This window comes from Mastigoproctus giganteus, chromosome 6 (genome assembly GCF_048544385.1).
Source record: "Mastigoproctus giganteus isolate SK-2022 chromosome 6, ASM4854438v1, whole genome shotgun sequence".
NCBI classification, from domain to species: Eukaryota; Metazoa; Arthropoda; class Arachnida; order Uropygi; family Thelyphonidae; genus Mastigoproctus; species Mastigoproctus giganteus.
This window is the reverse complement of record NC_143580.1, coordinates 16,767,666-16,785,246: the sequence shown is the minus strand read 5'-3', so window position 1 is coordinate 16,785,246 and position 17,581 is coordinate 16,767,666. Positions and strand designations below refer to the sequence as shown.

Genomic DNA, 17,581 nt, shown 5'->3' with positions numbered 1-17,581 from the left:
TTCACTGAGTTGCTGGATCATTTTGTAGTAAAAGCCAACTGGGTTTTTTCAACTTGGCTAGTTAAAAGCCCCTATAACTCTTCTATGGTGAAAGGCTGATTACATGGAGACTGAAGAGTAGAATTATAATTAAGTTTGTACTGTTGTCAGCATTTTATACTTTTGTAAGATATATGTACTGCTGATAACTGCAATTTGATCAGGTATAGTTAGTCTTTCCATTCCACTGAATTATTGGAGATAACATTTGCCATTTATTCTTTAATTTTGTTCTAGGCTTTACTCTGCCTGTATTTCTAACAGCAGAAGATTTTTTTTTTTTTTTTTTTTTTTTCTCCCCGTAAAATGTAGCAGAATTTTGTTTAATTTTTTTTATTTTAATTTTATAATTAATGAGACTGCAAGTGGTGGCTTACAAAAGAAATTCCAAGCTTTGCCAGTCTTTTTTTTTTTTTTTTTTTTTTTTTTGCTGTGTTGCATTTACTGTTTCAACAGTATGGGATACACTTGTGACAAATTAATTTTATGTAATTGCATTTTTTCCATTAGCATCCATAGGTTAGGAAATAAATGTCTGATCATTTCAGCCAAGGATGGATATTTTTCCCAGTTACTTTTTTTTTTGGAATTTATTTGATTCTCATATTCATGTGGTGCAGCATATGTTAGTATTACAGATCACAGAAAATGATGATAAAATGTCTCTGGAGGAATGTCTATTCAAAGAATGGGCAAAGGACTGGGTTAACAGACAAATATACAAAAGTAACTGTGTATTCTCTGAATAAAGAATACTGTACAGAGTATTCAGTCCTATTTTTTTTTAAATTAAGGTAGACTAATCAATATCAATTAACCTTAACCATTTACCACAAATGAAGCCTTCTTTGTGTTCTTTTTCTAATGTCACATGATGAGCATTAATACTATGCATCAGTTTATGAATGAATTACATAAGCATACATGCACAAATCCTACATATGTATCCTTTTATATATTTCATATATTTTCTTTAATACATTATTTAAAAGTAATTTTTGTATTTCATTAATTTTATTTTATATTTCATGAAATATCTACAAGTAATTATATATATAATAAAATACATTTTTAGACTTTTATAGAGAATAAAGAATATTTAATTAATAAATGACTTTCTTGTATAAAGAGTAGTAAATTAAGTAAAAATTAATGTAATAATATTACGTGATTAATATGAGGTTAAATGAATTACAACTAACAGCAGAGAAAAGATAGAAAGAATATATAAATACATAATCATAAACCAGGGTACATATTATCTTATTTAATTTCGATTAGCCAGTTTTGTGCAAATTCGGAAAAAATTCATTACTAAATTATTTTATTTTAAATTTTGTAACATTTTGTGTATATATATATATATATATATATATATATATATATATATATATATTCGCATTTATTTCATGAAATATAAAATGGCTATTGTTTTAGTTTTTTTTAGGTTTAAATTGGGAATCCATTTTTTTTTTTTTTTTTTTTTTTTTTTTTCATTCATATTATTCTATTAAAGCAAAAAAAGGTTATATATAATATTAAACTAGAAACAAAAATATAAACATACAACATACGGATTGCCTCGATGACAAATGTATTTTCTTTTAATCTTGCAAGAATAAATATTACTGAAATAATACATTTTTATCTCACAAGGTTACAACTTCGTTGCATAATAACCTCTCCATTTAACATCATTCTCCAAATGACGTTTTTTTTTTTCGTGGTTATTAAAGGGCACTGTTCTCCATGGACTAATGTTATAAGTGGTCTCTCAGGGTTCAGAGTCTGCCCCATGCAGTTTTCAATATTTATTAATGATAATGATGAAAAATCAAGCTATTTTCTGATTTTGAAGATGATACAATGGTTTGCAGGGTGGTTAATGACAGGAATTAAGACATACTGCTACAACAAGATCTAAAAAACGGCATTAAAGTTTAACTTCCATAAATGCAAGGTAGGTATTGAATATGGACAGTGGTAATCTCAAAATAAAATACCAGTTGGATGGTACCACACTCAATGTGGCAGAAAACAAGTGGCCAGGATTAACATGTCTGACATAACAGGAGTAACAGTCTGACATGAAATTTCTCTGAGCAGTATGTACATGTTGATTGGGCAGTTCTTGGGGTTCTGCCAATGATGTACAGAAGTTGAGCAAATAGAAAGGAGCTGATTATCCCATTTTACACAGCAATGGTTAGGCACACCTTGAGTACTGTATGGAGATATGGAAGCCTCATTTTAAAGATGTGGAATTGTTAGAATGGATGAAGTGAATGCAAATCTAGATAAGAGACACAAAAGGGTTTCCTAACATGAAACTAAGGTTTCCAAGCAGAAACCAGGTACCTGTAAGGAAACCTAATTGAAGTGTTTAAATCATTAAATGAATTGAGTAAAATAATTGCTGATGGCATCCTTACTCCTTATCAGATAATACACTAAGAAGACATAGGCTAAAAAAAGATAGCTACAAGATATATGTGCAAAAATTTGCTTTCAGCCAGATAGTAATTGATTGTTGGAATAAATTTAAGAAAGCATTAGTTGAATTATTAGAGGATGGACAGATGAAATGGGTAGGGTCTTTTTTTTTTTGGTTATGCTGTATAAATTTGTTTCTTTGAATCATTTACAAACTAATACTAATACTAAATGAAAACTTCCTACAATTCAGTCTAAATCTCTTTCCCTGTCATTTGAATTTATAGCCTCTAATTCTAGAATCATTTCTAAGAATGAAAATTTTGCCTTCATTCATTTTTTGTTATTCACTCTCAGAACCTTATAAACTTTGAGGAAGTTCCCTCTAAAGTACATGGATGCTCAGTTTACATTCAAATCTTTCCTCATATGGGTGCCCTTTTTGCAATTATATATAATCTTGTAGATTACATGTATCATATATGTGGATGACTCGTCACAATTTCTCCCACTGTGTGATGAGCATAAATATTATCATTAATAAAATATTAGAGGCACTCTATAAATATCTTACCTCATTCGACCTGCATATAATCATCTATTAACAGCTTGAATGGAATAAAATATTCCAAGATAAACTGAATGGGGTAAGATATTTCCCATTCAACCTTTATAATCAGTTATTAGAAAACCCCCATAATATCTATGGTTCTCTACAAAATTGACATATGACACCAAAATCCAGTTGCATCGGCATATCTGTAACTCCTCAACAAACCAGCTTGCCTTCAGAGTGTGGCAAAAAAACCAACTAGTATTTCAATGCTCCATGCTTGTAAAATATCACAATAACCATACACACAAGGTGTATCAATAAAGTTCCCAGACTTTGCAGTAATCTTCAACAAGTTTGAAAATAAACAGAATTACTTTGTTATAGTTCAAACTTCCTCCAACAGATGATGGAACAGAGATTATCCATTAGGCTGACATGTTCCAAGTAACAACCAATTTCTTTAGCATTAACATTCCATGTGATGAATTTGAAATGGAGCAACAAACAAATATCAAATTTTGCTTTAAACTGGGAAAATCTGTAACAGACACATACAAAATGTTAAAAACTGTTTATGGTAAGGAAACATTAAGACATACAGTGTGTTTGAATGGTATAAGCAGTTCAAAGACTGACATGAAGATGTTCAAAAGGTGGTAGAAGAATTTGCAGATAAAGGAAACACTAGGTGGCAGTGATCACAGTGTACTGATGTGGGATTTACTTAAAGATTTAATTACCATCAGGGGTAAAGGAAAAGGTTTTTGCTTCCGTAAAGGTGAGTACAGTGGTCTCAGACAGTTTTTAAATTCTGTACAGTGGGACCAACTGATGATGTTACCAACAGCAAATTCTAAGTGCATTCAAGGAATTAATCGTGGAAGCTACTAAAAGTTTCATACCTATTAAGAAATATTGTTCAAGGTTTAGGCCTAAATGGTCATCAAATAAACTACTGAGACTCGTAACAGAGAAGAAAAATGCATGGGATGCATATAAATTATCAAGTGACTCAGAAGCCTATGGCAGATATAAGCTAGTCTCTAAACAGGTCACAAAGGAGGTTAGGCAGGCGAAGGCAGATTACGAGAAATCTTTGACAAAAGATGCTAAGAAAAACAGCAAGGATTTCTTTACTTATATAAACTCTAAACGGAAGGAGATGAATCTGATTGGTCCACTTGACATTGATGGTTCGACTGTTGATGATCCTACTCAGATAGCAAACAAACTGAATGAGTATTTTGCATCTACATTCACACATGAGGAATTATTAAGGTTTGAAAATGGCAGAAGGTTATCAAATTGTAGCAGGGTACTTAATGATTTTGTAATAACTGAGAGCAAAGTGGAGAAGAAATTGATAAAGTTAAACATAAGAAAAGCACCTGGGGTGGATGGGATCTATCCAGTTATATTAAAGGAGGTGGCAAAGCAACTAAGCATACTCTTAGCCATAATTATGAGAGCATCCTTGGACTCACGGGAGGTTCCCACAGACTGGAGATGTGCAAATGTATCCCCGATTCACAAAGGGGGATCGAAGGGTGACACAAGTAATTACAGACCAGTTAGTTTAACTTCTGTTCGAAGTAAAATAATGGAGTCACTGGTTAAAGATGCATTGCAGGATCATCTAGACAAGACTGCAGCAATAATTTAGACACAGCATGGGTTTGTTAAGGGAAAGTCTTGTCTGACAAATTTGATTGGTTATTATGATGTGGTTACAAAGGAACTGGATGCAAAAAATAATTTTGATATCATATATTTGAATTTCAGGAAAGCTTTTGACACTGTTGCGCATGGAAGACTATTGTACAAATTGAAGCAGAACGGTATTAAGGGTAAGTAGCTACAATGGATAAAAGAATGGTTAAGTGGGAGAAGACAGAGGATGGTAATCAATGGGTGCTGCTCTTTGTGGACTAATGTTATTAGTGGAGTCCCACAGGGTTCGGTGTTAGGTCTGCTGTTTTGTATACTTATCAATGATATTGATGAAGGTATATCAAGCTTAATGTCGAAGTTTGCAGATGACACAAAGGTTGGCAGGGTTGTTAATGACAGTAATGGCAGTGTGCTACTGCAACAGGATCTAGATAATTTGGGCAGATGGGCTAAGAAGTGGCAACTGAAGTTTAACCTTGACAAATGCAAAGTACTGCATATGGGTAGAAGTAACCCGAGAGAAAAGTACCAACTGTGTGGTACTACACTTAAGGTGGTAGAAATTGAAAAAGACCTGGGAGTAATTGTGTAGTCAGATATAAAGTTTTCTGAGCAATGCAGACAGGCTGCCAGGGTAGGTCATGGGGTTTTGTCAATGATATATATAGGAATTTTGCTAGCAGGGAAAAGGAGGTGATTGTCCCTCTGTATATGGCAATGGTCAGGCCACGCCTAGAGTACTGCGTACAGGTCTGAAGGCCTCATTTTAGGAAGGATGTCGATTTGCTTGAGCATGTACAGAGAACAACAAGATTGGTGAGGGGAATGAAGGGATCCTCTTACCAAGAGAGGCTAAAGTTCTGCAAATTGCAGTGGCCGAAGACTAGGCACCTGCGCAGTGATCTGATTGAGGTGTATAAGGCCTTGAATGGGTTGATCACACTGAATTCCGATGGGATCCTTCCACTTGTTCAGATTACGATCCTAAGGGGACATAAATTCAAATTAAGAAAAGACAGATGTAGAATAGATGTGCGGAAATTTGCCTTTAGCCAGCGGGTGGTTAATTGCTGGAACAAACTTCCATCTGTCGTTGTGGAAGTTGATAGGTTGAATAAATTTAAGGAGGAACTGGACAGGCATTTGGAGGGAATGGTGTAATTTTTTTTTTTTTTTTTTTGGCTGATGCTGCATAAGTTCATACTCTTGCTTTCTTGCATCACATGCCACTACTACTACTACAATGACCTACAAAATGCTCTTTTGCTAACAGTGGGCATCTGTCGACCTGCTGAAATGAGGAGAGTTGCAAAAGTTTGGGGAATTGTGGGAAGAAATTGTCATTTTGATCCTCTGAATAATTGCTGATGAGTTGTATATGAATATGGAGACAAATTTATGACACACAGACAAGCAAAAGGAATAAGGAATGCCACCATGCAACTTGTCAAAACAGTCCTAATTTCCTTGGTTGTTTTGTCACTGGAGATGAGTGTTGGATGTTTCTGTAAGTCCAAGAAACAAAATGCCACAGCATGCAACAGACTTCAAAATTATCACCAAGGCCTGAAAAGTTCCAATTACAGGAATCCAGATTAAGGCGATGTTTTTCAACAAATGGCGTGATTCACAAGGAACATGCAACTGAAGGGGGGGGGGGGAAGAGAGAGAGTCAATGCTATGTCCCATGTTCAGATGATTCAAAGACTACTGAAGCGCATTTCCCAGGTGAGGCTGCAATTTCAAGAGAAAGGCAAACTGGTTCTTGTTGCAAAACAATGCCACTACCAATTCCACACTGTTGTGAAGACATTTAAAACATGGCACCATATGGATCAACCATCCACCCTACTCTTCTCATCTAGTGCCAGCAGACTTCTTCCTTTCCCACTGTGAAAACAGCCCTCAAACAAAAAGATTTCAGGATGTCAAGGATATAAAGAAAAATGTAAGTACCAAACTGGACATCTCTTTGGATGCCTTTGATGATTCTTTTCAGAAACTATTAGAATGGCATAATAAGTGCATTTCATCAGGTGGTGATTACTTTGAATATAAACAAAACCATTTTTGAACTCCTTCACTTTATATTCTTTTTATTGCACCAGTCTAGGAATCTTACTGCCACACCTCATAGATCCAAAACTACTGTATAGATCATAAACACAGGTGTCAACCACTGAGACCATGGTGAAAAACATTTACTGCAGAAAAATTGCTCCTTAACCCTTTTGTATGTTCATATATTTTTTCATAATGGTATAAAGAACACCTGATACTGAGCTCCATTAATCAGTGTTGCTCTTGTTCTTCAGATGGGAAAGGCAGTGGACTTAAGCGAGTTTGACAAAGGTCAAACAGTAATGGCCGGACGACTGGGTCAGAGCATATCCAAAACCGCATGGCTGATAGGATGCTCACGGTCAGCTGTGGTTAGTACTTACCAAAAGTGGTCCGAGGAGGGGAACCCATCGGCAAGGTGTTGGACAACCATGGCTCATTGATGCTAGAGGTGAGCGAAGGCTGTCCCGGATGGTGCGTGGCAAGAGAAGGACAACTGTGGCACAACTCGCCGGTAATTGGAATGCTGGTGACGGGAGTAATGTGTCACAACACGCAGTACATCAAACCCTGCTGAATATGGGACTGCATAGCCACAGGGCGCTCCGAGTGCCTACAATGGGCAAGCAAGTATCAAAACTAAACCTTGAGTGACTGGAGGAAGGTCGTCTGGTCCGATGAATCACATTTCCTGTTGCACCATGTGGATGGCCGGGTATGTGTGTGTCATTTACCTGAGGAAGCGATGCCGCCTAGAGGCACCATGCGACAAAAACAAGCCGATGGTGGCTGTGTCATGCTTTGGGCGATGTTCTGCTGGGAAACCCTAGGTCCAGTCATCTATATGCCAGGCACTCTGACATCTACCTAAACATCATTACTGAGCAGGTACACCCTTTCGTGGCGATGGTCTTCCCGTCTGGCAGTGCCATCTTTCAGCAGGATAATGCCACACTGCCCGGATTGTTTGAGACTGGTTCACTGAACATGAGGAAGACTTCCAGGTATTGCCCTGGCCTCCAAATTCCCGGGATATCAATCCCATTGAGCATCTATGGTTTGTGTTGGAACAGCAACTCCGATCTGCGAAATCTCAACCACAGACCTTGCAGGAGTTAAAAGATCTGCTGGTTATGTGTTGGTACCAGATACCACAAGACACATTTAGAAATCTTGTAGCATCCCTGCCTCACCGGGTACGAGCTGTTTTGGCTCCACATGGAGGACCAACATCATATTAAGTAGGTGGTCATAATGTTTTGGCTCATCGGCTATATACACACACACATATACAGGGTGATTCACTACCAGTGCGACAAACTTGCAGGAGGTGTAGGGGGCACAAAGATGAATCGGAATCACATAGCATTGCAGGGTCCGAAATGCCTTCGTCATGCAGTAGAGGACGTTGAATGGGAGGTCGCGTGAACAGCGATCCCGCTGGAAGTCAGCATTTGCGAACCATTTCTGTTGAAGAAACCAAGTAGCAAAAGTCCTCCAGAGTGGATAATCCGCAGGCTCCAATGATTGGACACATTGCAGATGGTATGAACTCATTTGATTTGTTGACAGTATCCTCCATACAGTGGATTGGGAAATACCCAAACGTTGGCCTATCGCTCGAGTACTCTTACTCTAATTGCCTTCTGCAAGACGTAGGACATTCTCATTGTCTGGCATCCTTGTCGTTCGCTCTCGATTCATGGTACCTCTTGTGAAACAACCAGTCTCACGTAACCTTCTGTGCACACGTGCGAAAATCGTATGATGAGGAGCACACCTGTGCAGGAAACGTTCCTGGTACAAGTGCAGAGCGGCACGCCCGTTACAGACCGCAGCTTCATATGCGAGGTGCAAGTCGGCCAGTTCAATGTTTGAATATTCGTCCATCCTACTGCCTCGGGAACCGGTTTGCAAATGCTGACTTCCAGCGGGATCGCTGTTCACACGACCTCCCGTTCAACGCCCACACAACGAAGGCATTTCGGACCCTGCAATGCTATGTGATTCCAATTCGTCTTTGTGCCCCCTACACGCCTTCTGCAAGTTTGTCGCACTGGTAGTGAATCACCCTGTATATACACACACACACACACACACACACACATATATATACACACAATCTTAAAAATATTATTTTGATTTCTTTAACATTGCCATTATTGACTTAAACATGAGGCAATTGTCCAGGAACCAACTGTGGTATGGATTCGCAACCCCGGACAGCCCAAGCACTACTTTATTCACCTCCATTACAATTACTTTCTGCTGTTCTTTTTACTACATTTTATTTCTCATGAGCAATTAGGCCAGCCAAATGCAATATCAAGATGCTATCTCTCTACTATGGCTACTTGTTTTCTTCTATTACAAAGTTTAGTGTCTTTTCCACACTACTTTGTTAGTTTTTGTTTCTCCCTCTGCTGGCTTTTTGCCTCATCTGTTTAATTGCTCACTTCCCCGTCACACGGGTACAGTTCCTGTTTACGAATTCACACCTATCCCCCCCCCATCACCACCACTAGCACACGCTTCTTGATTAGACAGGAGTTCGAGCCCGTGACCACCAAATACAGAGGATGCGGAAAGGTCAGGGAATGACCACGGAGCAATATGGCCTTAGTTGCTAATGCTCCTAAAATCCAAATAACACCCCCCCCACGGGACTACTTCAACTGACATATATACACCGCACGTGAACACTCAGCTCTCTCCTTCAGTCACCACTGACTTTCAACATCTTCCACAGTCCATACAGACAGTAAGTTTTCTTGTTTTGCTCCATCTGTTAGATTTTATATTTCATTCTTCTTTTTCCACAGGATTCTATTGGCATGAACTTATTTATTTATTATTATTTAAAGTTTATTTATTCTTTTATTCTTCCTTCTGGTCTCTGTCAGGTCGGCTACGATGTATACGTATACCTTTTACGAGTACATCGTAACAGAAACAAAGACCTGGCTTATTGTGGTGGCTCATACGATTTTCGCTACAGACCCCCAGACAAAGTAGTTAAATTCCTAGGACCCACAGCTTTAGGTACTTACAATAATTATATTAACTGCATTTTATTTCAGGTAATTTGTTTTTTAGCATACAGATCCTCTCAATTCTTCCATGGTTATTACAGCTGATAGCTCAACTCCCCTACCAAACACACAAATAATTACCTTTTTGTCTATGTATATATATATATATATATTAGAAGATGAAATGCACAAGGCATAATTTCTTATGGGTTTAAGTAATTAACTATATAATATCAGCGTAGATACACCATAGTTTACCCATAAATTTGAACTACGTAAAGGCATTGTTTTAATTGTATCTCATATTGTGTGTGCCTTCACAACGAGATAGCTGGTATTGCACTACTGAGATGATAGGCATCTCTCATATATTGTGGAAATAACTTCACAACTGTGATAGAATGTTGCATTACCAGGGTACCTGCCCACCCACTGATGATGAAGCCCACTAGCTTCAAAAGGATCATCTGGGTGGTGGTATCCACTGAAAATAAATACTAGTAGTCTTCTCTATTAGAGAAGCGTTATTTATTTGAAGTAGTGCAATACCAGCTATCTCATTGTGAAGGCACCCACAATATGAGATACAATTAAAGCAATGCCTTTACGTAGTTCAAATTTATGGGTAAACTATGGTGTATCTATACCAATATTATATAGTTATATATATATATTATGTGGTTATTATGTTTGGATTTATGTATTCTATATGATTTGCATGTTCTTCTGTGCAGCGTTAATGCCATTGTTATTTTGCCTTTAGGCCAATTGTGCATTATATGTGCCAGTATATATTCGTTTAATTGTAGATTGCCATTAATCGATGGCACTTCACATATAAGTATCATTGTTCATACACCCCTGCAATCAAGCCAGCCTATCTTCATTTCATGTGGCCTATACATTTTAAATATAGCACTAAATGATAATGATTTTTCATAGCATTTTGCTGATGAAAACATTTTTATCTGTAGCAAGATAAATCCTAAATACTACATAATAATAATACTACATCTTAAAGACTGTAAAAAATATATAAAATGATATAACGTATTGCGATTATATCACGTGGCCGTCAATCCCCTACTTCATCGGGGGCTTTTGAGTGGATTGACAGCCCTTTTCAATGTAATGCTTCATACTTACTCGTTTCTGTCTGTACCTATACCAGTTTTGCTATTTTAGTTTATATATTCAGGTTCATTTTCTTAAAATTATTTTATACTTGATATTTATTTAAATATTACTAGTTTATTTTTTATTGATCTCTTCAGCAAACTGTGATAGGGTACATAAAGCCCAACGAGTAAGTATTCTATATTGTAATGCTACTACTACTTAGTGTTGTACTTCGGTGGAGGCCGTTGAGTAAAAAGGGGGTTTCCCGCCTTCTATTTTGCTTTTATGGGTGGTTATTTTTACAGCGCAGTCGCACTACTTAGTTAATTACTGTGTGCTGATGGCACATTGGTTTAGATCCCCGATTTTCTTGCCAATGCATTCTATGGAGTTTTGTTGTTGGATGGATTATATAGGTTGTGTTGACTTCTAGACTGAATCTTATTTAAATGTGTATATACATTATTTTTACATGTGTTTTTATACCCTACCCTAATACTTACTCGTTGGGCTTTGTGTACCCTATCACAGTTTGCTGAAGAGATCGATAAAAAATAAACTAGTAATATTTAAATAAATAAAAATCAAGTATAAAATAATTTTAAAAAAATGAACCTGAATATATAAACTAAAATAGCAAAACTGGTATAGGTACAGACAGAAACCAGTAAGTATGAAGCATTACATCGAAAAGGGCTGTCAATCCACTCAAAGCCCCCGATGAAGTAGGGGATTGACGGCCACGTAATGTAATCGCAATACGTTATATCATTTTATAAATTTGTACAGTCTTTAAGATGTAGTATTATTATTATTATGTAGTATTTAGGATTTATCTTGCTACAGATAAAAATGTTTTCATCAGCAAAATGCTATGAAAAATCATTATCGTTATATTTAAAATGTATAGGCCACATGAAATGAAGATAGCCTGGTCTAGGCTGGCTTGATTGCAGTGTTGTATGAACAATGATACTTATATGCGAAGTGCCATTAATCGATGGCAATCTATAATTATATATATATATATATATATATATACACAAAGGGAATCACAGGAAGCTGCTTGTTGCTGCATGTTGAGACATGTTCATACGTGCATAGTAGCCGCCGCGCCAAGTCGATGGGCTCAGTTATTCATTAGTAGTGAGAGTATAAAGTGCTTGCGATGGCATCGTGGTCACGAAATGAGATAAGGACAGTTTTGCGGTATAATTTCGTGCGTGGTTTAACCATAGACCAGTGCTTAGAAGAAATGACTCTTGCACTAGATGATGATTGTCCACATCGTACAACGATATTCAGGTGGTATAGAAAATTCCAAAGGGGAAATTTCACTCTGGAGGATTCTGAGAGGCCGGGAAGGCCACGAATGTCAGTTACGGAGGAAAACGTTACTGCTGTGAGGAATATGCTTGATGAAAACAGGCGAGTGACCTACCAACAGATAGAGGATACTTTGGGCCTAAATGCACCAGCAATTCGTTCGATTCTGCAAGATCATTTGCACGTGAAGAAACTTTGTTCTCTCTGGGTGCCGCATCAACTGACTGAAGAGCAGATGACATGACGTGTCACTTGGTGCCGGGAGATGTTAAAAAAGTTTGATAAGGGACAATCTCGGTATGTGAACAACATCGTGACAGGTGACGAGACTTGGCTGTACTATTACGATCTGCCGACCAAGGCTCAAAACAAAGTTTGGGTCTTTGATGATGACGACACACCAGTAATTGTCAGAAAATCCCGATCTGTAAAGAAGAAAATGATAGCTGTATTTTTCGAATCGAGTGGAATTGTGGAACGTGTCGTTTTGGACACGCAGAAGACAGTCACAGCTAAGTGGTATACTGAACAATGCCTGCCTAGAGTCATTGGATCTATGAAGAACCTGCGGCCAAAGTCAAGAATGGACACCTGGTACTTCCATTACGATAATGCTCCAGCTCACCGCGCCAAAGCCTGCACCGAATATTTGACCACGACAGGACTGAAACTTCTCGAGCACCCTCCCTACAATTCAGACCTTGCTCCCTGCGACTTTGCACTGTTCCCTCATGTGAAAATGAAGCTAAAAGGGAGGCGGTTTTCCAGTGATGAGGACCTTCTACGGGCTTGGGATAACGAGTGTGCTTTACTCCCTAGTGAAACTTGGCAGAACTGGTTTAAAGATTGGTTTCGGAGGATGGAGAGGTGTATTGAATGTACAGGAAATTACTTTGAAAAAATTAAATAAACAAAGCTGTATTGCAAAACTTTCCTAGTACCCTTTGTATATATATATATTATTCTTTTGTATTATCATTCTATTGTTTCTTAATCTGTCTTTTGTGCATCGTTAATGCCATTGTTATTGCCATGTTGGCCAAATATATATATATATATATATATATATATATATATATATATATATATATATATATATATATATATATACACACACACACTTTTTTTGCAGAATTCTGATTTTATTTTTAACAATAGTCCTACTCTAGCGATAGTCCTAATATTGGTTTTTAGTTTTGGCTAAAAACCAATATTTTGATAAAAAATCAAAATATTAATATTTAAAAGATATTTATGTGCAAAGTTGTCCAAATTCTGGAAACAGCTCACTCCAGATGACACATGAAAACTCGATAAAGGGTTAAGCAAGTGACAAGCAAAATTCTATCTGCTTCAAGAACAAAGGACTATATGAGAAATGGGTTCCTTTTTTTTTGTGAAGACAAGCAAGCCTAAGCACCAAGCTGAATTTTTGAGATACATAATCCTGGAGGGCTCTCCCTAAGTCAACTCAGACCAGGTCAAGCCTACTCCAATATCAATCTGAAATAATCAGTCTCTGAAAAAAAGATTCCTTTCCACCCTAATGCTACTGGTTATCCAAGCTCTGGACTATGACCTCCTGATATTTACAATGAACAAATAATACTCCAAAAGATTCTATGCCCAGAGGAGAACTTCAATCCTCCCATAAGACTGCTGAACAGCCTGATCAGTATACATAACTTCTCAAAGTAATCTCAATATCATTCAACTATATTGATATAATTGAATGATATTGAGGTTGTTTATAGATTTATTGATAAAGATTGATTCTTTACAAATATAAATGGCTGGGGGGGATTATAAATGGAGTAGGGATATGGGGATAGGAAAAAAACTAATCGCTGAAAGAAAATGTATTCAGTACTAAAAACCAAGTGCATCTAAGTAAGTCAAAATAAAGAATTAGCATTAGCAAAAGCACATGATGCAAGAAAGCAAGCTTATATAGCATCAGCCAAAAAAAAAAAAAAAAAAAAAAAAAAAAACGCTTAATGTAATTGAAGAATGAATTCAATTATAATAATAATCATCCATTCCTTGGTAGTGATTTTCCATTAAAATTATTTAATATACAATAATACAAGTTAAGCCCCCTCTGCAAATTTACCAAGATTCTGTTCCCCCCCGAACAATGAAGTGACAGAGAGTAAGCGTATAGGACTTACAAACATTAATAGAAAACAACATATGAAGTCTAACCAGATGTTTACTATCAACAATGATCAAAATTTCATTACTAAATTTTAAATTTTTACAGAAGGAAAGACGTTGTGATTCATTTATCTGAAAGTATCCTATAGCAATTTAAATACTTTTGGCTCATCACAAAAACCATACGTTAGAATAACATGTCTGAAAGTAGTATATAAGGCCATGCAACAACCTTCTTAAAAATTGCATTTATCTAATTATATTTATATTCAATAACGAAGCTAATCAGGTACTGTAATGCACCACGCAAAATTATTCTTCCAAAGCGGAAAATAATCAACAGATCGGAGAATGCAATAACACAAGTGATTCAGTTTTATGCGTTATGCATTCATCTACACACCTAAAAACTTTTACAGAAATACTGTACATTTATTTTGCATAATGACTGCACTTTTTTTCAAAGTGCAAACAAGCACAGAAAGGCAAACACCACTGCAGCGAGACAGGTGGTCGGTTGCCATGAGTTGCATATTGGCAATTAATATTCAAAGCAATCTTTATACACATATAACCCAAATAATATTTGCAAAATCTTTAAGGCTCAAAATGAAATAATGGAAAAATGATCGCGATGTTTCATTTTTATAAAACAAAGCGTTCGCTATTACAACTTAAGTAATGACATTAACAGTATGAAGTAAGTGTGAATGGCTTCGTCAACATTACTGTTCAACTTACCCGTAAGTTTAAAATATTACATTAACAGCAACAGAAAGTAAATTATTAAAAACAGCAGCTTTGGAAAATGCTTTGTATGTTATAAATAATACTACATCCGCTCTCCAGTAACTAAGCTTACCGGTTATTCGTCCAAGCGCCCCCCAGTGTAAGTTGTTCTTCATCGTCGAGAGTCGCATTGTACATTTTTCCCACGCATTGTGAGAAAAAGCAAAGACTACACTTGTCACAACAGTATTTCGTAAACACAGATATCCCCGACTTTAAATCTTCTAACATAGGCGTTGCGTTCTGATAAATATTCCCAATATTAAGATGGATAAGCTTCAGTTTTTCTTATTTCGGCATACAATATGGCGTCCGAAGCTGAATCCACGCTATTACGAAGCGAACTGTGCGCAGACCAACATTTCCGCACAGATTCTCTGGAGTTGTCCTCTTCATTGGCCGGATGAGTCATCGTTGACGTCATTCCGTATGGAAACAAGAGGGCAGGTTGTGTTAGGTCAACGTGGCTACGGTAGGGAGTAACGTCCTGTCGTTATGCAGCAAAGTTATCAAGTGCATAGTTGATGTATATTATTGTTCGCTTGTTGATGTTACTTAGTAAGCCTTCCTCAATGTAATCACTTGACACCTTATAATATGTGTCTTCAAATTTTTAATTTGAAGCAACAAAAGTAGATCTCTCCCCGTTTTCTCAGGTAGTTGCCGCCGGTTAGGCTTACTCCGCCATCGCCGTACGCGAGGTAAAGTTGAGAAGAGTAAGGTGTTAAAACCTCGTGTTACCTGGGTCGACTTTAATCTGAAACTGGCTTAAGGGGACATTCTTTACAAGTAATATGATTTCTGTTTCGCGCCAAAGATGAATTAGTTTATTAGTCCTGGATGTTTAATTTCATTTGAATTTTTAAAGCTTTCTCTCTGACCTCCGTAATAATATAGCGGTTTTGCCATTGTCTCTCGTTTGGTGAGGTTTGGGTTCGAATCTACCAGACCGTGTAGATTTTTCATTGGGGCTGTAGTTAACCAATCTCAATGCGGCAGTGGGTAAATCAGTCCGCAGCCATAAAATCTATAAGAATAAACAATCCTTTATTTAGATGTTGGGTTTCTTATTCTCAAATACTCCTCAAGGGCCCCTGATACAGATTATTCAGTGTATCCGATGTAAATTATTAATTCGTATATGGCCATAAAATACGAATTTAGAGGCGATCAGTGGTGCTTTCAGTCCAAGAGGGGCTGCTATAGTCCAAATAGCAATAAAAGGATGTGTAACAAGTGATGCCCTATGTAGATCATTAATTAATTATTATTATTACTTAAATCTATTATTATACATTATCAAAACCGTTCTTGAATATGTTTGTTCACAATATTGGCCTCGAGTTTTGCACCCACAAAGATAAATCATCTATCATTGGAAATATCTTAACCAGGAATCGAGTTCATGGTACTAACCAGAATTTAATGAGTTGATTTCAAAAATAATATGATTATTTTGCATAAAGCATGAGACTACGCGTAAAGTTTAGTAGTGAACTTTACGCGTAGTTGGGTAGTGAACTGCCGAAGTAGATAATTGGCATCGTTTTAATTGTATCTGGTATTGTGAATACCTTTACAACGAGTTGCCATGGTGGTGGTATCCACCGAGAATAAGTAACATTAGTCTTCTCCATTGGTGAAGCGTACTTATTCGAGGTAGTGTAATACCATAGCAACTCGTTGTGAAGGCATTCACAATATAAGATACAATTAAAAAGATGCCAGTTATCCATTTCGGCAGAAAAACATGGTGCAAATGCACTAACTCGTTCACTAGTGAATCTTACGCCTAGTCTCATGTTTTATACGAAATAATCACCTTAGTTTATACTATTGAACACCATCAGGCATCTCTCATATTGTGGAGTTATACTTCATAACTGGATTATCACGATTGCAACACCAGGATATCTCATCTACCCGCCTACGATGGGTGGTGGTATCCACCGAGAATAAGTAACATTAGTCTTCTCCATTGGTGAAGGAGAAGATTATTGCACTACTTTGAATAAGCATTACTTATTCGAAGTAGTGCAATACCATGGCAACTCGTTGTGAAGGTATTATTCACAATATGAGATACAATTAAAACGATGCCAATTATCCACTTCTGCAGTTCACTACGAACAAAACATGGTGCAATGACACTAACCCGATCACTAAAAAATAATAATAAATAAATAAAATACCTATTAATAAACCCACTAGTATTTATTAATCAGTATTTTATTTATTTATTTTGGTTTATTAATCGGTATTTTAAGTTAAACGTTCAGTGGTCGAAACCTTGGTTTTGACTTTTATATTACTCTTATCCTTAATTCAGTAATAAAATATTTTTAAAAAATTTAGTTTACTGAACAGTATTTGAGGATGTGTATTGGTGAACTTTAGA

At 36.7% G+C, this 17,581-nt stretch overlaps 1 protein-coding gene across 10 annotated transcripts in view; it reads right to left on the bottom strand.

Annotated features, from left to right (window-relative positions):
* Positions 1 to 15,538, bottom strand: part of LOC150084011 (serine/threonine-protein kinase MARK1) — a 343,303-nt gene extending 327,765 nt beyond the window's left edge. For 9 of the 10 annotated variants that reach the window (XM_090375845.1, XM_090375847.1, XM_090375850.1 and 6 more), the window contains exon 1: positions 15,257 to 15,538. The gene's annotated coding sequence lies outside the window, so the exon portion shown is untranslated. Of the gene's footprint in view, positions 1 to 15,135; positions 15,192 to 15,256 lie in introns of those variants that run through there. The other variant, XM_090375846.1, reaches the window with a different exon arrangement.
* Between the last annotated feature and the right edge of the window lie 2,043 nt (positions 15,539 to 17,581).